A 24,225-nucleotide genomic window follows, 5' to 3' on the forward strand; every position below is an offset into this window, starting at 1 on the left:
ATTTTGTTGTTCAGAAAAGAAAGAAAAAGCAGAACAACACAATTTTTGTGGTGGCTTTATACTGAAAGATGGAAAGATTAAAAAAAAAAATAGACAATTTGATTTAGCTTAAAAAAAAGAACTATGTGGGAAATTTCAGAGATTTGAATGTAATTTATCACTCAGTCATCAGTGGGCAGGAGAGATGTACTTTTCTCCAGCAAAATTTCAAGGAAGTGGCTGTCTTTATAACGGACCTTTCTGGCAGAAGGAAGATAATATTATGCAACTTTCATTTAAAAAGTTGAGTTATGCATTTGCTTTATTTTTATGTATTATAGCTAATTTTAGTATTTTACAAAATGTGCCAAACACACATTATCGTTCAAAAATCTGGAGATCATTCAATATGTGCCCACAAAAGCAGTCTGCAGCCTGCTTTGCCAACAAGTCAGGAAGTCCACTAATGGCAAATTTAATGGCCTGTGAACAAAGATCAAACAACATTGTGATTGATTTATTATTGCTGGTATTTTTTATTCTTGTTATACAACACAAGACAATATCAGTTCAATACTGCTAACTTCATCCTCTATTTTTGTGCTTGTGTTTCATCTGGCTCAGCATTTGTTTCATTTCCAAGGCACAAAATACATTCTTTACCAATAACTCTCTGCATATATCCAAGAAAGTCTGTTTTTACCTTGTATTTCACAGAAAGGAACATCGATTATGCTGCTGAGTGAACTTGCCTATTCATTCTAAAACATATATTCCTTCGAATGATTTTTAAATCTGGAAGTTCTCATATTTGAAAAGAAAAGAACTTAGTAATTTAAATTCTTCATCTGAGAAAATTGCTTTTTATTTTTTCTTTGAAATGTGGTCAGCTAGATGTCCAACTTCAAAAGGGATAATGTAGTTAAATTGCAGTTGACTCAGTGACCTACCTGGCAGGGGAGGGATGGGCAGGGCCTGCAGGGCCTTTTGGCTATGGCAGCCACAGGTGTTGCACAACACTTGTAGAAATTACTAAGCTATGAGTAGAGAGGGATGGATGTTACATTGAGTTCACTCTTTTTGCATGCATAATTGACCATCTTCCCTCACTCCCAGCACAGTGCTGGTGCAGACCAGGGCACTGCAGGAGCTTCAGTGGGATTCTGCCTCAGCCCATGGCCATCTGCTTGGAGTGCAGACCAATGTGCTGGGATATTAAAGCCTCACTACCTGTAGAAGACTTTCTGAAATGTGAGCTCCCCTGAAGGACACTCGGTTCTTTGCAGAATTATTTTTCTTACATAAAGTGAAGGTTGATTTTTATGCCTTCAGCTCCATAGATGCCTATTTGAGCATGACAAGCTCCTTGACAAGCTCCTTTTTAGTGTATACGACCAGAAAATGTATGGTGTTTGTAATAGATTAGTTTCTTGTCAAACACATTGCTGTTATTTCATATCTAGATAACAAGAATTAAGTTCAGAATATCAAAGAGTGAATAGCTAATGCATAAACCTGTAAAAGAACTCAATTTAAATGTGTTAAATTGATTGGTTTTGATATAATTGTATATCAGTACTTTCAAGCCCCAAGGCATGTGATACATGATGGAACATAGAACAGTTACAAAGCAAAGCTCCCCTCTTTTGTGGTTCTCCTTCCCCTTCCCCTTTCCCTTCCCCTTCCCCTGCATGCCAAGCCTTTTTAGATGATGTTTTGTCTGAAATGGACCATGTCTATATGTTAATGTGTTACAATTGAGCATGAATTTTGGAAGCATGTATGACAAAAGATAAAGTTCCTGTAACTTACATTGGATTCTACCTACAAGTCTCTTGTTCAGACCATGAAGACAATTTTTGAGAACACTTAAGTGCCTAGAGCCAGTTGGTGAGGCATTCAGTAAAGAAAACATATCTTTTCCAAGTCCTCTTTGGATAGAATTCACTGTTCTGTATGTGACTCATCAGCAACACCAAGATCAGCCTCTTGTCCTGTGCAGAAGCCCCACCTTTCCCATGAGGAAACCTCGTGTTTGTGGCAGCAGCATTTGGCTGTGAGCAGCACAGGGGCTGTCCAGAAATAACCAGACTGTACTTTTCCATCAGCCTCCACGTGAAGATTGAAGGGAGGGGAAGAGAAGCAGTGTGATGAGTCCCAGGCCCAGCCTTGCCAAGTGTGTGTGGCCAGCTCAGAAGGATCTACCTCAGCTCAAAACCAGGCTCTTTTATGGCTGGCTTTTGAGATAGCCCAAAGCAAGCTAAATAAATTATTTGTGCTGAAGACAGTGAAAAATTGCCTCAGCCAAAACTGATTCAAGGTGAAAGCCTTGGGCCATCTCATTTTTTTCCAAGAACACTCCAATGCAGGAAAGTTGGACAGCCCTGAGGGAGCCCAGGGTGGGTCATGACACTTTGTGGGTCACTCCATAAGAGTGACCTAAGACACTCTCAGACCCAAACTTTTATCCCAGGTTGCCAGTTAGTATCCAATGGGGAGTACTGCAAAGGATTGGCAGTGCTGGGGTCTTCATCCCTTAGGTCTGTTAGTGCTGCTCTGCTACTGAGAGCACCCAAATCCATGCATAATGTGGATGGCCAGGGATGTGACCCTGAGGGTGCCACTGGATGTAACTGAACCGGTGTGGGTGAAGACAGACATAAGAGAGAAGAGAATGAAAAAGCTGGCGATAACTTGGAGACAGTCAAAATAACAAAAGACAGTTTATAAAGCTAGACAAAATGCTGAGGGCATGTAATCATAAATAATCATAGATCCCCGCCACCCCCCCTCCAAGAAAACTGGGAGAACAGAAAGGATCAGAACATTAGCTACTCAGCTTTAGCTGTTCCCAGCTGGTGGCAGGCACTCAAGGGGCATTCCCAGCAGGCACACTTAGGAATAGTTGTTTGATTACCATACACTGGGGCTTTCGATGAACCAGCCTTAGAATAATAAGGTAGCAGTGATTCACATGACTTTAGATGTCTTTTAGAATTTAACTCTATTTTTGTAAAGTTCCTAGCATACACTTAATTTCTATAAAGTTTACTATGATAACCATAGCTTATTCTGGGACTGCACTGAAGTTTTTCAGGAATATCTCTGGCATTTCAAAGTTTTGCATAGAGACTTTGTCTCCTATATAAAGCTATATAGCTATCAATCCAAAAAAAAAAAAAAAAGAAAAAAAAAAAAGGAAGAAACTGAAATCGTTATGAAATCATTATTTCCAGAACACCAGCTATTACAAAAGATTAGCAGCAAAAGAGTTTAGTGCTCAAAATATTTTATTAGTATAATTAGCAACAATCTGCTACAGGAATAAAATAAAAAAGATTAAAATATGAATCATTCTGCATGAGCGTGTAATAACCTTACCATAAATTATTATAATATTCAGTTATGAATGATACCTGAAATGGCAAAGAAGGTCTTGGGGCAGAAGGAGGCTTTAATGAATTCTTGTTTAAGTTTCTTAATGACAAGCTGCAATGTAGGAAACATTTATCTTCTAAATTTTCTTCCTCCTTTCCCATGAGGAAGTGTTTATTTTGTTCCCCTAACAACCATGATGTACTATCTATGTTTCTTTATTATGTTCCAGTATGAGTAAGTTTCCTTGAAAAATCATTGTGCTGCCTGTATACATTATATTTTTTTGGACATTTCCAATTCTCTATTCTGTTACAGAAGGAAGTCAAGGGTTGAGTTTGAATATTGGAGTTTTGGCTAGTTAATGGAATTGATGTGCTTGCTGGAAAGTACACTTGAGATTCCTTTGAAAGCAAGCCGAAACCTAAAATTTCCAATAAAAGATATAATTTTTGAAGCCAGAAGAAGAACAAACCTGCCATCTGTGGAGCTGAAATTCAGTTTTGTTGGTATTTGTAATACACTAAGGTCACGTGAAGAATCTGCATTCTGTCAGAAGTCCAATGAGGGGAATCTGAGGCTGAGCTTGATGGCAAACTAGTGCTCGCCTTAGTGGTTCTCATGCAGTTCCTACATTGCCTGCAGCTTTTTCTCATCGCTCCAAGGTCTGGCCAACCTTGGAGATTAAAACATGCTTTGCTTCAACTGACTTTGTCCTGATATTCATTCCTTCACATCACTAATGTGCCCATGAACAATTTGCTTGAAAATTTTACAGCTTTTATGCAGAATATCTCAGAATCAAAGAATGTTTGAGGTTGGAAGACTCTTCTGGAGGCTGTCTGGTCCTAAAGCAGTTTGCCAGGACTATGTCCAGGTGGCTTCTGGAGGTCTCCAAGGAGGAGACCCCACAGCCTCTGGGCAGCCTGTGCCAGGGCTCGGTCACCCGCACAGCACAGAAGGGCTCCTGGTGCTCAGGGGGAGCCTCCTGGGGGCCAGTTTGTGCCCAGGGCCTCCTGTCCTGACACTGGGTACCACTGAACACAGCCTGGCTCTGTCCTCTTTGCACGCTCCCCTCAGGGATTTACAGACAGTGATGAGATCCCCCTGAGCCTCCTCTTCTCCAGGCTGAGTAGTCCCAGCTCTCTCAGATTCTAAACATGTCAGGCACACCAATCCCTCCATCATCTTCATGGCCCTATGTTGGACTCTCCAATACGTCCACGTCTCTCTTGTACTGGGTGGCCCAAAACTGGACACAGTACTCCAGAGTCCTTGAAAGTCATCGCTGGAACCAGAGTTACACCAGCATCACAGGGTCAGCTTGCTCTTACTGTTTGATTATAGATTCTATTGCACTGATTCATCCATTATGGAAAAAGGATTCAATTACCTTTGTATCATCTCTAATGAAAATGACAAGTCAATTAAAATGAATGCAGTGTTTTGTTTTAATGCCAACTTAAGTCCGGGGGCTGGGAAGTTACCAAAAAAGTTGCTTGTTGCTTTTATTTAAGATTGTAATTGATAGGGGGAAACCACAGCTTCCATTTTACAGTGTACTTTTTTTCTTGTAGTTCTGCATACCCTTTGTCTTCTATTGCTATGAAGTATTTTGTTAACAAATTACTATTTTAAGAAAAAAAAAACTATTATCATAGGGAAAGTAAATACGTACTGTTAAACACTCTTTCTGAGAACTCATCTTATGAGTTGCTTTTCATCCTGGTAAAGCAATTAAGCCAAGATTTTAAAATCTCCAAACGAAGAGAGGCTGTTGCACTCGTGCAGTTTCCATGGACTCCTGAATGTAATTTTTCAACTACTGGCAAATACAGGCCTCATCTGTAGGCATATGGTTGCAATGCAGAACTTTAAGGGAAGTAACATCATAAGGATCATCTGCAGACTCAAAGTACACTGAAGAGTCCCTGTCTGGAAGGAAATGGGGAAGGGAGCAAGGGAATTAATACCCTTGTCAAAAGTCTCTTTGAAAGTTTGTGTATTTGCTTACTGACAAAATCTCTGGAAGAACATAGCTGGTAGAGCTTGTGATTCATTTCTTTATGTAGAACTGCACTTGATGCCCTTTGGAAGACTCTGAAGCTGTATTGGGTTTATGTAGCAAGGGTTTGGTAGCTGGGGGCCTGCAGGGGTGGCCTCTGTGGGCAGAGCCCAGCAGCTGCCCCATGTCAGGTCAGAGCCAGCTCCAGCTGCTCCAAAAGGGATCTGCTGCTGGCCAGAGCTGAGACAGTGAGTGATGCTGGGTGGGCCTCTAGGAGAGCAGATTTAAGAAAGGGAAAAAAATCCCGCTGTGCCACAGCAGCTGGGAGAGAAGAGTGAGAAGCAGCCCTGCAGCCCCCAAGGTCAGTGCCGCAGGAGGGCAGGAGGTGCTCCAAGCACACAGCAGCAGTTCCCCTGCAGCCTGTGGAGAGGCCCCTGGTGGAGCAGGCTGTCCCCCTGCAGCCCATGGGTCCCACATGGAGCAGATCTCCACGCTGCAGCCTGTGGAGGAGCCCCCGGTGGAGCAGGTGGATGTGGCCTGGAGGGGCCTGTTTTGTCTGTGACGGTAATTGTTGAGTGGTTGTGGCAGAGTTTGGCTGCCCAGCTGGGTAACACCACCACAGAAGTCCAGAAAATCTTGGTGCCATGTCATTCCTGAAAGATCTGCTTGTGCTGGATCAGAAATTTCAACAATAACAGACTGAAGGCAGAATTTATAAGATTCAGACTGTGGAGTCAGAGATGTTTGCCAGCTCCTGCCTGTGTGGCAGGAATACTTATCTGCACCCTTTGCTAAGGAAATCAGAGAGCATTCTTTCTGAAGCACAGTAAATGAGAACATTATGTCCTTAGAATACACTTAGACTTTGATAAGTGATTGCTACGTCAAAGCCAAGAGGGGAACAAATATATAACTTCTGCTTCACAAGGTGTTTGTGTGTGTTTGTGTAATACTGACTTGTATATACAAACACCCTTCATGTCTATACCCTCCCTCATGTCTGATTTTGGGACATATCTCATGCAGAGCTTTACCTTCAGGGTCTTCTCCTTTTCTTCAGAAGATTAGAGATATGATTAAAATCTGAAGGCTTCATTCTTTTTGAAGCTGATTGCAAGCAATATCATTTGCTCATCTTTGAGAAGGAAAAAAGAATTAAAAAAAAGAGGGATCACTGGTGAATGTATTTTGAGGAGAAATGAAAGGACACTGCATAGGCCTGTACTGCATAAGTGTCCCTGAATAAAATCATATGCACTTTAAGGCTTTGTGACCCATAGAGTAGGGCATGAAGGAGGAATGGAACCACTTCCAGAAAAAATGGTATTTGATTCACTTTACTCTGTTTGCTGTGTAGCCTGGTGTCCAGACCTAGTACAAACTCCACACTAAATGAGATATTACCAGAACTAGTTTTAGGAGGCTGTGAAAAAAAAAATGCACTGTGGAAATGAGGGGAAGTCTATGATTTTTCTCCATCACACAAGTACAGACTTTCCACTATAACATGGTTACACTTCATTGCAGTTGGAAGAGACAGAGGATTTTTCCTTCCCACTGAGACTCAGGGGGCTTCAGAGGCTTCTCGTCTTCTGTTTTAGAAGCCATGGACTGGCAGCCCCCATGCTGTGGCTTAGAGTCTCAGGGATTTCTAAGAAATTCCTTCAGACTTCATGCCACAAACTAAAAGAAGCTTCTAGCTAGGCTCCTGTGGTCCCCACCCTTAACAGCTGGGTGGGGATCTCAGCTGGGCACTGTCTGGAACTTGACATGGCAGAAGATTTCTCAAAACACATCTCAGCATGGCCACTTTTCCTTAGGGCTGGCATCCTGTGGTCTCTTCTCTTTGCCTGTCCATTTCTGAGAGGATAAAAGAACATCTCTTCTGAAGGCTAAAATTATTGTTGAGCATTATTAAAGATAAAAGCTTCCCATCCAGTAAATAAATATTTTGTTAACTTTTTTACAAAATTCTCTGCAAGGTCTGTTTCAAAGTGAGAACTGTATGTATGTATGACCTGCTTGGAATTGCAGAATCCTGGATGGTTCTTCCTGAGGGGTTTTTCATTTAAAGTTCAGAGCAAGATCTGGTCTATCTCTGATATGGCCTATGTATAAATGACCTAGAGGAAACATTTCTGGAACATCCAGAATCCTTTGCACTTTTTCAGCGATCATACATGTTTATGGGTACTGGAGAGATTTCCCTGTACATTAATCCAAGCAATCAGTCCCAATCCTGTCCTGCCTTCCAAAGTATGGGGGCTATGCTGTACTGCCTGTAGGTTGAAGAGTTAGCCAAGATTGCAGTCAGTTTCATGACAAAGGACAGGAAAAAAAAAAAAAAAGTGAGCATGGTCTTTCGCTAAACACCACTGGAGGCTGTGACTCCCTCCGCAAATGTCATCCCCCTGCAAGTCACAGTGCTGGTGCAAGACTTCCCAAAGAGGAGTAGGATCCACTGAAGTGTTCCTGCATCCTCAGCAGCCAAAGAGAATGAGAGTTTGGTGGCAAGGGCCAGATCAGGGGTCTTCCTTAGCATTTTTTGTAATATTGGCTGAAGGAAACTTTCAGCTCAGTTTCTGTCCTTGCTTTCCAATTCCTTTGCCTTTAACAAGTGCTGGTGGAAGGCAGTAGGAAGCCCCCCTTTTCCTCCCCTCTCCCTCCTTTATGGTTGTGGATACATAATTTCATCATTCCTCTATTGAAACCCAGGTTGTATCTCCAGCCTTGTTTGGTTGCTGCAAAGAAAGGAAGTAGAATCATTGTCATAAAGAGAGTCCAAAAGACATCATATCTACTCCTAAGTATTTTAAAATCTAAAATCTCATCTTAAAATTTAAGATGCCATGAAAATGCACTATTATGTTTCATCACTGCTGAGATTTCTTCTCTGTCTTTATCTCTCTATCATTTTTGTGTTGTTATCATTTGCTCATTCTCATTCCAATGGGCATGTACCGTATCTCAGCTATGCCTGAAGAGCTGTTTATGCAATGTGAACAAAAAACGTGCTCCAGGGAATATGTAGCTTTAGAAGAAAACCAGAAAACACAGAGAGGAAAAAGAAAATGTTTTCTAGGTACTCAGATGAAGCAGAATACATGCCTGTGGTCACAGAGGAAGAGTCAAAGGCTGGACTGAGAGCTCCAATGAAGTATGAACAATCACAGTTGGGCTTCCTGCAGTAGGTGGTATTTGTCAGGAGCTCCTGACCTGCTGGTTACTCCCCACATGCTGTTTCCCAGAGGTCACCTTCTGCTGCTCAGGGGATGCCATTAAAAACAGATGTGGGGAGAGAGAATGAAGGGCCATGGGTGAATCCTTTCTTTGCACTAAGTAAAACCTTCCAAATAACTAATAAACATTGCATGGACGTGCTTCCTCCCTCCTCTGTCAGTAACTGTGCCAATGCCTCCACTACCCCCCTACAGGATTTCATGGTATTGTGAAATTTTGTTTATAATGAGGAAACTCTTGTTGTTGAAAGCACAGACTGCTAGAGAAAGTGGTCTTTTTCCTAGTTCTACATTTTTTTCCTTAAAGCTCTGCATCTCTGATATTTGTGATTTCAATGCTATGGATTTTCAGACACTGAATTTCCATGCCTCAGAGACTTGTTACATTCTCCTTCTTTTTTCTTGTCCACTACTAGGTTTTTCTCCTGTATAAGCAGACATTTGTGAGCTGTGGGTTAGAATCCACCAGGGAAATGCTCTGGAAATAAAGTAGTTAACTGGACTTCTGGTGCCTCTCAAGGACATAGATTTGTATGTGTCACAGAAGAGGAACCAGTGAGTAAACAAAAATGAAGAAACAAAATAGTAAGACCTCCTGCACCACAGACTATGACAAAGATAAATGTGAGCCTTAGGTTCACTGTGTGCCTGTTTGTGAGACACTCAGCCCATTCTAATAGCCCCACGCTAGTATTATTTACATGCAAAATCCCCATTAATTAAATGGTTTGAAGTAGCAAGGTATAGTTTTGAACAGATTATCTATTGGAACATTCTTTTAAACAAAGTTTGGCAAAATGTACTATATTTAGACTTGTACTTTTCCATTGTCAAAACCTTACACTTCAAATCTCTGCAGAATGCCCTCGGGGAGACACACATTTCAGTAGTAAGGAGGCTAGAAAAGGTGTGTCTGGCATTATCAAATCTTGGTCAAATGCTTCAGTTTCATTCTCCTGTGTGCTGAGTTTGCGCTGAAAACAGTTAACAAGAAGAGAATATTTCACTGTCAGTTTTATCTTGATTAACCTTATGCTAGTCAGTTTATTAATGTTTAGAAATAAAATTTTATTTTATATAAATAAAGAATAAGAGAAGCAAATTGCAGGACTTGCAGTAGCGCCACAGGTGTTCTGCTGTAAAATCTCATGGATCCCTGCTCAGTGCTTTCCAAACACCCCACTCTGTGCTCTTCAGACAACCTCCCCCTTGACCCAAAAGCAAGGCTGAGATGAAAGTGTGACCCAAGAAGCCAGAAGGAATTGGCTTAAGCATCTCTTTCATTTTGACTGTGCACATTCATTAAATTTGTATGCCTTGGAGTTAAGGCATTACACCAGTGCCCTCTCTGATCAAGTACTTCTGTACTGGAGGACCATACTGGCATGATACTGCCCTTCAGAGGAATTACAGGGATATGACTCATAAAGCTAACACTGGAGAGTGTGCCTTCTTAGAGGTCAGCAATGCAAGATATTTTCCTTTAAGGAATTCTTTTAGAGTACGTGAATCATGATACCATGTCCCTTCTATGGAAAATCATGTCAAATGTGGTAAATAATTGCTTCCCTTTTAAATCTTATCCTGCAGCACAATAGCCATGGATTGTAATGGCAGTTACATCCTTAAATGTTCATACACTTCATCAAACCTTTTTGACAGTAAAAAAGGCCACAGAACTCCTTTTCTTTCTAAATGTGCTTGTGAGCAGAGCAGTTTTTAACTTCTTTCCCCCAGCATCCCCACTGAACTATCCAGTACACAGACCTTAATATTAAAAGGGAAAAAGTGAGGCTTAGCATTTAAGCAAAGCAGCCCTTAAAGATGGCATTTGATGCTAAGCTAATGTACACTTTCTTAAGTGTCTCCTCAATGCATCTTCAGGCACTTTGTGCATATCTACATCACCAGCTGTACCAAACTACAAGTAGTAGTTCGGAGTGGTTACAGAGGAAAAGAGAATCTTCTCATCAACACAGATATAAAAGATAAGGGAGAAAAAAATAGTGAAGCTGTTTTAACTGGCAAGCTTATTTTCAAAGTTTTTTTGTTGTTTGTACACTTTCTTTTCAGTATTTTGTTCTCTGGTTATATAAAGAATAAAATTCCCAAGCAGGCAGTTTGCAATTAGTTTATTGCCATACATGCAAATACTTTACTTTGTCATTTGCAGTTTTCTGTTGACTTCTTGCTGTGATAGCTTGATCAGTTTTTAGAGAAATCAAATGTTCTCTCCCCAGCAGTGCAGGAACTCCATCTCAGCTTGTGTGATGCCCTCTTTTCACTGAGTGCACCACATTTTCATTACAGAACCAGCCCACTGAACATTTGAAAACTTAGTACAATGGCATTAGTTAGATTCTATCATATTTTTATAAAATTAAATCATGAAAGAGAATAAATACTTCAGAGGAATGGAAATTACCAAAGTGTAACAGAGTCGATTACATGCTACTTTGTTATAAGCAATGAAATAGCTCACAGGATCATACAACTGCTAACTAATGGAAGAATTTATTGTTCTTACTGATAGCTGTTTGCTGAAATTCACTTTTATTTTCGCCTCCTAAAACATTAACACTACCTATAATGGGTAGTAAATGTAAAGAACACTATCTCAAATAAGATTGGGTGTGGTTGTGTGACTGCCAATATAAAAGAAAGAAAAGAAAGGAAGAAAATAGCCTGAAAATGGTTTGGAGATCATCCCCATAGATCTACGTGCACTTAGCCTTACACTACTGTTTGGATTTTCTTCTTGAAGGATGAGTTTTTCTGGAAAACAATAATCAAAGGCCTTAAAAAACAAAGTGCTTTCAAACACTGGTGATCAGTCTGAAAGAAGTGTTGGAAGAACATCTAATGTAAAGGGGAGGGACCTAGAATGTGGTGATTATCTGCGTATAAGAACATTTTTGTTAAGAAAATAGAAATATCTGAGGGGAGGAAAGGACAATATTGCTGTGCAATAAAACACAAGCAACAGCAGCTCTCCTTTTTATTATGTATAAGATTTGTTACCCTCAGATGATGCAAAATGCCTTGGTAAAATGCAAGAGGCATAGCAGACCACAAAATTGTGCAAGATTTTCCTATCTGCAATATGCAATGGCAGTCTGCCCTCTAACGTCTAATTACCTCTTTCAAAAGACTGATGTGATTGTGCAAGTCACACACAATTTCTGTTCCTGACTAATTCTTTTTCTTTTGGGTAAAAAAGCTGATAATTGAAGAAACTTCTTGCTATTCAAACAAATGGAAAAGCATTTAAACAGTCAAAACACTGATGCAGATAAGAAATGTATCATAAATCGTATTTTGAAGCACTGACTATCATCCAAGCTAACCAACCAGCATTGCTGCTTTGTTGACTGACACACCATTGCCCTGAGTCAGACTGGTTTACAAAATGGAAAGACAGCTTCCACATCCAGACCTTTTTGGTTGTACTTTGTCACGGTAGCACTTAGCTACGGTGAACACAGACCATTACATTGGTCCTGAAGTCTCTATAACATCATCACTAGAGGCTTACTCTCCTCTGCTAATTCATTCAGCAAAAGTATCTTCCGTGCGTCTGCCAAACCACTCAGCCAGTGCCCTGCAGCGCTGGCAAGCTTGTTTTGCAGGCTTACGTGCAGTCCGTCTGGGAGGGGTGGGGAGTATTTACAGTACCAGCAAGTCCTTCTGGCATCCAGTCTGAATAACCTTGGAAAAGGAATGCTGTAGCTCATGCTTCCCTTAAGTCATCACTCCTATTGAAAGTAATATTCAGTGTTGAGTCTGTGGAGAAATGGTGATTTTTAACATGCTGCGTACAGGTTCTAATTGACCTCAACATTTATGTTCACACCACTGTATGCATAAAAAGCATAATGCAGCACGCTTTGTAAAATCAGAGTGTTTGCTACCTTGTTTTCTACCTGCTGGCTTTGGTATGTAAAGACAAAACAATCTTCATAAAAATTAAGCAAAGGCTGATAGCATACAATATCACATTTACTACATATCTCATCTGAAAGAATGTTGTTCTTCTGTGACTTATAAAACAAAGTACATCAGAGACTATAAGAATAGTATCTTGAAATAAAACTGTAATGTCGGGAGAGGTGTTGAGTTTGATGCCCTTCTACAGAGAATACTGCATACAAATTACACAGTGAAAAGCATGGAGATTTTAGGATATTGAGGCTAAAAATCTGTAAGAGGAGCATATCTTAATTTAAGAACTGCTCATTACATGTAAATTGAGCATATGTCACATATGAGAACAAGTGGTGCACTTATATTAAATACAATGATGTATAGATTTATTCAGGTTTCTAACAGTTGAATTCCAAATACACAAAGGAAAATACAAATTGATTAAAAATATGAAGTCAGTCAGTCAAATAAAGAAGGACATATAAAGTAGAATAATAATGTAGAAACCCTTAATGCAGAGGGCAAGGGAAGAATGGAAGATAAGAATTTTAAACTATTTGTAAATAAGTGGGCATTATGCAACTATTCAATGATTCCTACTCCTTATATCTATATTCACCTTTCAAGCAAAATCGTTCTATCAGAAAGGACTTCAGCATCAGGAAGCCAGCTTTTGTTTGTTTCGATTATGAATTATTTGGGGCACTGGTTTGTTCTTTTATGTGTATTCTAAAGAGATGAGAACAATCTCAGTGCCCAACAAATCCAAATTATCTGCTTCCCTTCACTTTTCCTAGAAATGTTGTAAACAGAAGTCAGAATAATTACGGTATTTAAAAAAATGCTTTACTCAGAGAGTAAACTGAAAGGCAGTTTCTCAAAGTGCTGAGCAATTAGTGTACCTGGGTGTTGGTAGTTTAACTCACAAGTGTTCATAGATGTTTAGCATAAAGTCCTCAGAAATCGCTCAGTTTGGGCATAGGCACGTTTTTTTTTTTGGAACAAACAAACAAACGTGGTCATGCTTGTAGGCTGTGCTTGGCCAAGGAAAACAAAGTAATTGCTCTTAGTGCTTTGTGCTGTGCATCAACAGTAAAATTATTCTTTCCCTCTGGTTGTGTTTTAAAGTATTTTAGCTCCATCTTGTACATTTTACAGTTAGAATTTCTATGGCTAATTAGAGGACTGACTCTGACACAGGTGTAAGACTTTGGGAAGCAAATCTTTGGTATTGCTGCTGCTGAGAAGTTAGGCCATTACATATGACGGAAGATTGTTTCCAGGTTCATTTTTAAAAAGACAAAATATTCCTACCGGGTTATTATGGGCTCTTCTCGGTAACACTCTCACTGTAATCCACTTAATCTCTCAACTGTAACAGTTCTTCCATTCCTGACGTTAGCTTTGCATGAGAGTAAATCATTTGGACTAGAAGCAAATGAAAAATAAATTAAAAAGCATCAATCTTTCTAAAAGCCTTGAATCCTAAAGGTTCAGTTTAATTTTTTCAAAACTAAATAATCACCTATCACATATATGCACATGGAGGAACAGTGCTGTAAAACTCCTGTGCCAACTATCTCTGTTACAGAGGGTGAAGCAGCATCTGCAGAGTCAGGGTGTGGGCAGGCTCCTCTTCCTGGCTGCCTGCAAGCATGGCAGTGCAGCTGCGCCAGCACAGAGGGATATTTGTTAGCCAAATCTAAAGCTGCTGTAAGATACATTCTCTGTCCTTTCAGAGTTCTTCTTAGGCTGTTCTACAGCCGCTATAATATACCTAGGATGTCTGACAGAATCTGACTGTTCCTCATCAGTTCTTTATTTTTTTCCATATTTGCTTTCCTGTCTAGACCATAACTTCAGAGCCCTTAGTGCTTAGACATTTAAAAATTTCCTGTATTTGGATTATTTTCCATGTAGGTTCCTGACTTTGCTACCCCATACTCTTTTTGACTCCTCTCTAAATGAAGTTATCGACATTGGCAGTGGGTGACATTTCCAATCTTCTGCATACGACAACTGAAGTGAGGCCACACCAACTTCAGTTCGTAACACTCAGGGAGAAAAATGAAGGCAAAGTAATTCTCCTTTGTACTTCAAGATCTGTAGCAATTGCGGTGTCTTGTATCTCTCTGAGCCTCCAGACTGGTTCTTCTGAGCTTCCTCAGTCTGTATAGGTTATCCAACTCCGCAACGTAAATGACTGAAGCAAAGAACTTGTGCAGGACCCTTCCTGGTTCCAGAGCAAGGGGACCGGGTCAGTGTCACGGCATCAGAACGGCTGGTCAGGATGAGGTCAGTGCAGTGCTTTAGCTCACATCTGGCTCAGTATCCTGTTTGCCACAGTGCCCAGTAATTAGAGAAAAAAATACATAGAACAAATAAGGAATGACATTATGGTATTTCGTCTGAGCTTTAGGGAATCTGTGGCATAGGGACTTCCAAAAGCCAGAGTTTGCTTCTGCATTTTCATGCTTGATGGTTCTTGATAGACTTTTTATGATTTTTTCTAATTACTTTCTGAATCATTCATAGTTTTGGCATATACGACATCCTGTGGTAACGAATTCTCTGATTCATTTATGTTGTATAACAAAATATTTCCTTTTCTTTAAATCATCTGCCAATTAATATTATTAAGTGCCCTTCTTATCACGAGAAAAAGTGAATAGTGTTTTTTTTTTTTTTTTTTTTTTTTTTTTACTGAGTTATTTTCGACTTATCTACATAGTATTTTTCTCTGCTTTCCTAGAGGGAAGCACCTTGCCACCCGTGTTGCTCTGTTCAGTACATTTTCTGGATACATTACATCCTTTTTGAGACAGGATGACCAGCAGTACAATCAATATTCATGAAATATATATATATATGATATATATATTTTTTCTAATAGTTTTATATATATATATAACATATTTATTTTGTCTTTCATATGTCTGTTGATTGATATTTTCATAAGTCTCTTTATTGGATGGTAATAGCTTATTTAAAGTTCATCACCATGACTATGTATAAACATAGTTATGCACATGAAAAGTCTTTTCTCTGCATTTATCAACAGTGAATTTCAACCACCATTTTATTTATGATATGTACTATAAATTATTTTTAATTACTTTCAGTAGATACGTCTGAAACAGATTTGACTTTCAAATAGGTTGACTATTTGAAACAGATTTGACTTCAGTAGATTTGACTGTGTAATTGTGTATCACCAGCAAAACCCATCACTCTCCTGTTTGCTCCTCCTTGCCTAGTAAGTTGAAAAGCACAAATCTCTGTTGGGCTACCCTGATAATTTTTCATCCTCCGTTGTGAAATTCAACCTCTTTCTTACTGTACTTTAGAGGATATTAAACGATGAGCCCTCTCATCTTATGTCTTTTTTTCCTTGGCAAGGAACTTTGTGAAAAGCTTTCCAGAAATATGAATATGTCGCTATCAACTAATTATTCTTATCAACATACATGTTGACTCCTTCAAAGAAAAGCACTAAATTTACAAAACCAGGACCAAAAAATTTTATTAATACTTTGTTATTGTACTTATCCAGATGTCTTTTAATTCTATTGTTACAATTAAATGTCTTCACAAAGTCTGGAGAAACACCAGGGACCCTTTACTACTACCAAGTGTACCAGCGCTTTCTCTGCAAGAAAGGAAAATTATTGGGGATATGTAACAAGTCTAAAACCTTAGTTTTAGTGCAAAATTGGTTCAGGCTCCTAATAAGGATGATATTTAATTACAGTAATAAAGAATATGTCAGCACTACTGAACTTCAAAATGAACAGCTGTAATTTTAGTGCTTGAAGAGACAGATAAGAAAGAACCCAGTGGCATATTTAATACTCTATATTTAAGAAAAATTGAGCTTTTATAATCAGACAGTATTATGGAAGGTTACTAACAAAAATTAAGCAATTACATTTTATGCAGAGTGAAATTTACTTATATGGGCCTGGTTTCCTGCAACAGTATCAGCATCTCAGCACTCAATACTACTACCTCATTTCTGCACCAGTGTATTGTGCATCGAGCCCAGTTGATTAACTGGGCTAGTTATTCAAATTTCTGGAACAAAAATGAGAATGTTGCACTACACTAGTTAGGGTACTGTGCTACTTCACACATTTCTTCAGTGACCTTCAGCTTTGAGAAATATCCAGTGTGTGACTTCAACATCATATTAGCAACAACTTGGGAGGCAAGTTCCATCAGTGCTCAAATATCTGAATTTGTCCTTTTGTATTTAATAAGAAAACAGATCAAACCTACCCAATAGATTCTTTACCCCTTCTATCGTCAGCATCACCTTTCCATTCACTGAGGTTCATTGGCCCTACTAAGATTCATGGCCAAAACAGTAATCTGTATATATTTCTAGCCTTGAACTAGGCTGGAATTCATTAATATTACGAACTACAGTTGGAAAAATAAGCTTTTGACTTCTGCAAAACAATGCAACCTGTTTCCTTGACAAGAAGCATGGCAAGAGCACTTCACATTTAACTTCTGTGAGCCTAATAACAATTCTGAGTCTTCATCCTCAGTAAAAGTAAAAAAGTAAAAAAAATAAAATAAAAAAACACTTGACAGATAACTATTAATTACCTATCAAAACAAATGTTTCTTTTTTTTTTTTTTTTTTTAACACAATATATGTATACAATATTTCATCCTCAGATGAAATACAAGGAAGACAGTGAGATATTCCATTAGGCATTCTGTATGAAGGCTGCAGAAGAGTCTATCTAAACAAACAGAAGTAAATAAATTGGAGGCAAATATAGGATCTGTAAAGCTGTGTATGTGCATAGGTTCTCAATGGTGTATACAGCATTGCAGCTAAGTGTGGCTGAATGCAAGAGAGAAAACACTGCAGATGATCTCCGGGGAAAACCATGATGGTAATCAAAGACAAGATACTAATATGTGAGGGAGAGAAGAGTACTGTAAAGCTGAGAAATGTTAGGTGAAAAAAACTAATGTATATGTGATAGTCTCTTAATGCAGCGATAATACAGTAATGGATGGCCTTCGAATGTTTTAGCTAGCTACAAGCAATATATCTAATTTTTCAGGATAAATTGTAGTAATTAATCCCAAAAGGACAGAGTGACTAACCTCCACAGGTTTTATACATGATTTTATGGGAGCAAATGAATCAGGCATATGCTTATGATGTGGTGCCAGTGGGGGAGGGAAGGAGAAAAAGAGCAGATGTTCCTTAAGAAGGAAGATTTAACAAGAAAGAAAAAGCAGAACTTCCTCCTAATAGTCAACATACTCCTTCTTGGTTTTCATTCAAAAGGAAATTTCAGGAATGTCCCACACAGATTTATACATCTCGGAAAAAGGTATGTACAAAAGGCTTTCACTTACTCTATATAAGCAAAAGAGCGACAACAACAAAAAATCAGGTAGCAGAGAACGGAACAGAATTCAGAATTCAGTCTTTTTCATCTAATCCTTAATCCTCGAATGCTCCGCCTAAGCAGGAGCAAGTAAAAAAGAAAATCTGTAACTCTTATTACAAGAATAAAATTGCAGCCAAAAGGATCGGTTGTTGCCATTAGCCTTATTCAGGCTCCTGATAAATTCTGATGATATTTTTGGCCCATTTATCTCAATAACATCATTCTACTTAAGATGGCATTCCTACTTAGAACTGGCATTATGAGGTTGCTTATCAGCTGTTCTTAACTCTGCTTTTTCCAGGTGTCTGAGTAGAATCATTTTGTTCAGAACCATGAAAAGGATCCTTCTATCTTCATGTCTAAAAGCTGCAACTAAAGCTCAAAACCTAGAACTAAAAGCCAAAATCTTTTCTAAATTGGAAACTTGATTTGGTGCCAACTGAATATAATGTGAGCATGTGACAAGCAGTCAATTATGTCTTCAGACAAATAGAACCTTTTCATCACTTCAGCTATTAACGTGAGGTTTTCATCCCAAGGCAGGACTATGGCTTTCTAAAGTATGTGAACCTTGCTATGAATATGTGAAATACAGATGGTCAGGAGGTGGCAAGACATTGATCATAAAGCAGCTATTTTTATGTTAATGATCTGAATCAGTGATTTGGTTTGAAATCTCAGTTGTATTGTGATTGCTTAGTCTTCATAAATGGTATACTACAGAATGGAGCTTCCACAATGGTAAGTATCCTACCAGAGGGACATTTTATGTTATTATGAACCAATACGGTAATGCAAAAAAGTCTATGGTGAATTGGAATCTGGTTCTATTGTTTCTGAGCAAGTTTCTGCCACCTCCTTAGAGCGTACAGTACATTAAAAACATGATAAGCATTTAATGAGTGTTAAGGAAAGAATTGTTATAGTTGTACTGCAAACAGGAAAAAAAAAAGGATAAAGAGAAGATTGTCTAGGATTCAAATACCTGATGAATAATCAATTTTCTGATCTGCTTTCATAGGCAATATTTATCTTTTGTATAAATTATGTGTCTGTGGAGGATGGGATTAGCTAGTAAATACTACAGTTATCAATTACATTGTCAGTGTTTTCCACACTGAGTTTCAAAACTCGTGATGAAAGAACAAAATGTCAGTAAGATGATGACATGAAGACAGGGACACATCTGTGCCTACTGAAAATTAACTTTGTTCTGCTATTATTCTACCTAGCTAGCACCCTTAAACTGCATGGGTGTCTGTATATGCATGCCTGTGCATGCATATCCCTTAGGGTCTAAATTAATTTTCATAAAATTCCCTGAACAGAACAGAGTGTTCCCTTCATAATAAGCTATTATTATTATTAAATAAGTATGAACTGAAGACCCGGAGGTCATTTCATGTTTATTTGATAAGGTAGACTATATATACAGCTGTGTAATTGCACTTGAAACTGAAGTTCTTCCATAAACATGGAAAAGTCCCAGCAAGATATGTTTGTGTTCATGGACAAATTTGAAAACTTCCATGTTTATATCTTTGATATTATAACAAATGCTGATATATGTTATTGTAGTGCAGAACATTTCTACATCTAAGCATCCACAATATACTTTGGGAAAATTAGGAAAATACAGATTCAGTTTTAGAATATATATTTTAGTAACACTAATTTTATCACTTTTTATTTTGAAAAATACTTTCAGCATAGATGAGAGTTGGATAGTGACTACGGGATATAATTTTTCAGGGAAGGTAGATAACTGAAGGAAGCAAAGGTTGTTATCTACTTAATTGCTCTGAAAATTCAGGCCACATGCAGCTGAAAATTTGTGCTTCCAAAAGTGTCAAAAATTGTGGCATGCTTTTGAAATCTGATCAAATTATTTTGAAGGGTGAGGCTACGCATATATTATAGAGTAAAATACACTCACTTTACAGTCACTTCTGTTGAATTTCATATGCTTAATATACATTGTCATGACTATGTCACATATGTCAACACAGGAAACTTATTAATTCTGCATTTTTTCTATTTCAGTAATGTCTTAGATTTGATTGTATGTTGTATTTGTATGGTGTTTCTACCTTTACTATCAAATTGAAGTTACGGCATCAAGATTTTTTAAATCTGGCTAGAAAAGCAAAAATTGCTTTCTCCTCAGATGTTACTGTAATTAGTCAAAAGGATTTGTTGGGATGTCTTAAGTATAAATAATCTGACTTGGATTAAGATAGATACCTACCTAACAAACAAAAACATAAAATTGATGTAACCGCAACCTTTATCAGAACAGACAAAGCTCAAAGAGGTCAGGTGTTGCAGCAGCATCTGACAGGAATTACTTGTCTTCTTTAAACTTCTTAATTTGGTAAGACAAAAACTAAACACAACAAATGTTATGGTACTTAAATACTTAAATATTATGAAATCAAATCTAAAAGGAGGAGTGCTTAGGACTGCATACTTTCATGTTTAAATGCATTGTAGGGGAAGACTGAGGTACCTAGGTCCAAAACAGCTATCCAAAAGTTTACCTCAGCCTGGAGAAGTCTAATGTGTAGTTGTCTAGACATTTTTGTTGTTGTTGTTGTTGTTGTTGTTTCCTACAAAAAGAAATTAAAGATTTATTGAGCCAGGTTTGAAATATAAATAAAAAAGGAGGTTTGACTCAGTTTTCTACTGAGAAAGCTACTATCCTAAAAGAGAGTCTGTAATGGGATCCTGTCTTTTTCAGTGCTGTTTCAAGAATAATCAAATACACAATCTATACTTGAAGTATCGCAGTCCACAACAAAGGAATGCCAAATTTCCTTGTTCCCGATGTTTATTCTGGCTTGTCCTTTCGATTATACATTTTCTATGGAACACTGATCAGCTTTAATGGCTGGGATGGAGACTGACCCACATTTCATTCTAATCTGATAAGGAGCTGCTTATGAAAAACTGAACTATATCCCTACCTGCTGAAGCCTGAGACTCCAGGTTTACTATTTCTGAAGATATTATGTAGATGCTGGTAGCTTCCTTCTTGCTCAGTGTCTAATCTGAGAAGACGATGTAGTATTGTGAAACCCCATATGGACAGACACACCTAATCCATAGTTCTCAGTAAAGTGCCTGTTTTCAGTATACCCATTTACTTAGTGTCACCTACTGGTTCTCTCTTTTCAACTTCTCCCAAGTTTATAGGGACACTGAACTTTGGAACTATTTGAACATTCAAAAAAATTGATCTGTGTAACTATTTTTTACTTCTAGAACTATGTACTTCCATACTTCATCATTCAAATTAGTGGGTTAACAGGGAAATGTGACTGAGAATGTGGGTGTTCTGCATGCCTCAGTTCTGGTTCCTCCTTCAGGGACCGCATATGCGTTCCGCATTGTACTTGTCTTTTACTGAAATAGCATTGGAAACAGACTGCAGTCCGTGATTTTGTCTTAAGAGTTTATCCTTTTCATTAGGAAAGAAAAAGTAAATAAATCTTGAATTACTTTACATTAATTTTTAATGAAATCTATTTTAGTAAGAGAGAGGCAAAACTTTTATGCATGTTCTAATTCAAATCCCTATTTTAACCACTCATTATAGATTTTGCAACCATGTAAATGAGTAGGGTCTTGACCAGATATGGTAATTTAGAATACTTAACAAAGGCAAATAGCATCATCATAACATCAAATGAGAGCAGGTGCCTCCAGAATGAGTAATAAATCTTAAATGAGACTGTCAAAATTACATGGTTGCACATAGGTTGCTTATATACAAATGAACATTAATTCTGACAGATTGCCAAATTACTAAAGTCAAGGTTTTCTCCTCAGAAAGCATGCGTAAACCTTGTTTCTCACAAGATAAAATAGGGGTTTTGTGTTACAGTCTAGTATGCTTTGTCTGCAGCTTGGTAGCACTATAAATTTGGCAAGATGAACAGCAAGAGGCCCATATCCTGTACACCAGGCATGTGAACTGTCTGAGACCTAAGGAAATTTGCACAGCATCTGCTGGCATTTTGCCTGGAATTAGTTGCTGCAATTAGCATTTATTTTTGCAAGCAACAGATCTGTCCCCAAAGAAATTATGGGTCACTACCACTTGCTGTTACACAGTTTTATCTTTTTTTTTTTTTTTTTTTTTTTTTTTCTTGTTTAAAATATTTTTATATATAATTCTATGTTCACACCTTAAAAAGATTTCTTTCCTCATTGTGTTATTTTCTATTTGATCAAAACCGATCCTTGTTCTCTCTTCCCTACACTGTCAGTTCTTTCAGTATGCAGCTCAAAAGCTTTCTGCCTGCACTCACTGTGAATCTGGTTTGGGACTTTGGAAAATGAGATATAGCTACAAGACCAGGTTGTCTTTATTTACAGCAATAGATTAGTATAATGCATTATTAAGTGTTGCATCATAAATGCAAACATATTCTGTCAGACATTTCTGTAGTTACTGAAGGTATTTTTCTGTATAATACTGACACGAAGGTATCTCCGCTCGTGCTATACTTTCACTATCACTTTGAGCTAACAAACACTGACACTGAAGATAGAGTGGCCTGCAACTTCCTCCCTCCCCTTGTTACCTTCTGGCCACTTCTACTTACTCTTACATTACTTTGTAACTTGTGATTCCACAGGTGTTTACACATAGTTGCAGGATGAAACATCTGGAGATCTAGCTGGTGATAATATTAATCCTGGAAAAAAAAAAAAAAAAAAAAAAAAAAAAAAAAAAATTTAAAGCTTAGTTACTTATGACTAAACTAAAATATACTTTTAAGTGGATCAGTGTTAGTGTACAATTCATTCACCAGCCAAATGAACGCTGGTGCTCGCAGTGGTAGTGTGGTAACAGGCAATTAAGAGCAGGTAGGACCAGTTCTTTCTTTTGGAGGGCGAGTTTCAAATTATTGTTGAGTTACAGAGATACACGTTCTGTGCCAATACCACAGACTAGAAAATAATCCTTGAGGGAAAGATCCTTGTTGCACACCTAGAGATCATATACAAACTCATTAGTCCTTTTCAGCAGAATTCTGTTATTTCTAGACATTGAGAACATAAAGACATAAAGGAACTTAAAGATGTTCAAAATCTATCTAAGTGTAAAAATTAACAAAAATACCATGGAAAATATTTATTTGGTTTAGCTTCATGGCACATATCGCTCATGTAATATAATAAGTCAATACATGTCAGTATAACAGAGGTGCATATGTGGCTAGACCACTAGTGAACAAGCCAACTCAGTTTCAAAATTGCTGAGCACCACAGTTGTAAGCTTATTTCTGGTGCAAAACATAGGTGAATTTTCTTTAAAATAGAATCAACACGGAAAAAGACCAACCATAGTTTCTTCAAAGCAGACAGTAAAAACACTGAAATGAAATGAAAACTAATTACAATGTTTAGGGCAAGACAGATCTGGTAGGCAGGATAGTTTATATAATAAACACCTGGTGGTACTTGGACCATGTAGTAACTTTGTAGTTCCTTATTTATTCATTAGTACTGGAACAGACAAATTACATGTTCATCTCTACTGGCAGGCTCTATGGTGAGGGGAAGAGGGGAGAGGGAGGGAGTGCAAATTCTGCTGAAAATTTCTTTTTCTGTCTTAGTGAAAAAGTTTTATTTGAAAAAAAAAAAAAAGTCTTGAACATCGTTATCTCCTGAGCATAACTGATTTAAGTAGTAAGTAGAAGGGTTGATTTGAGTGCACTATTTACATCAAGTAACCCTCAGAAATCAGCACTCCAAAATGCTGACATTAAAACTCTGATTTAATTGAGCAGCTGCTACAAGTGAATAGGAGTTGAGATAGCTCAGCACTTTGTTCCTCTGTTCTGCATGTACACAATAGATTTGGCTCAACAAGAGCATTTTTTTTATTAAACAATGCTTTCATTTGCAGCTAGATGTAGCATATAATTACATCATACTCTGATCGGAATCGAAGCACGTTATAGTTCTGTGTTCTTAGGGTCTATGGCACAGGTAGCAAATATAATGATCTTATTGTTCTTCTGGCCTCAACATCTGCAGAATGCACATCTTAAGGCCTATGTCAACCATCAGATACAATGTCTGAGATAGCTTTCTCTACAAAAACATTGGAGTATGTTCTAACTGGTTTTACTTCTTCAAACCCTGGAAGTCCCAAGAAGCGTGAGTGCAAAGAATGCAAGGATAGAGAGGAACACCACAAACCAAAATACATTTTCAAAAAGAAAGAAACATTGGTGCATAAATTAGGTTTTGTTAGAAGACTTAAGTG

The 24,225-nt window shown here is 38.1% G+C and overlaps 1 protein-coding gene across 6 annotated transcripts in view; it reads left to right on the forward strand.

Moving 5' to 3' along the window:
- Positions 1-24,225, forward strand: part of OXR1 (oxidation resistance 1) — a 226,676-nt gene that overhangs the window by 124,636 nt on the left and 77,815 nt on the right. The gene's annotated exons all lie outside the window — the stretch shown is intronic.

The sequence above is a fragment of the Oxyura jamaicensis genome, chromosome 2 (assembly GCF_011077185.1).
Source record: "Oxyura jamaicensis isolate SHBP4307 breed ruddy duck chromosome 2, BPBGC_Ojam_1.0, whole genome shotgun sequence".
NCBI classification, from domain to species: Eukaryota; Metazoa; Chordata; class Aves; order Anseriformes; family Anatidae; genus Oxyura; species Oxyura jamaicensis.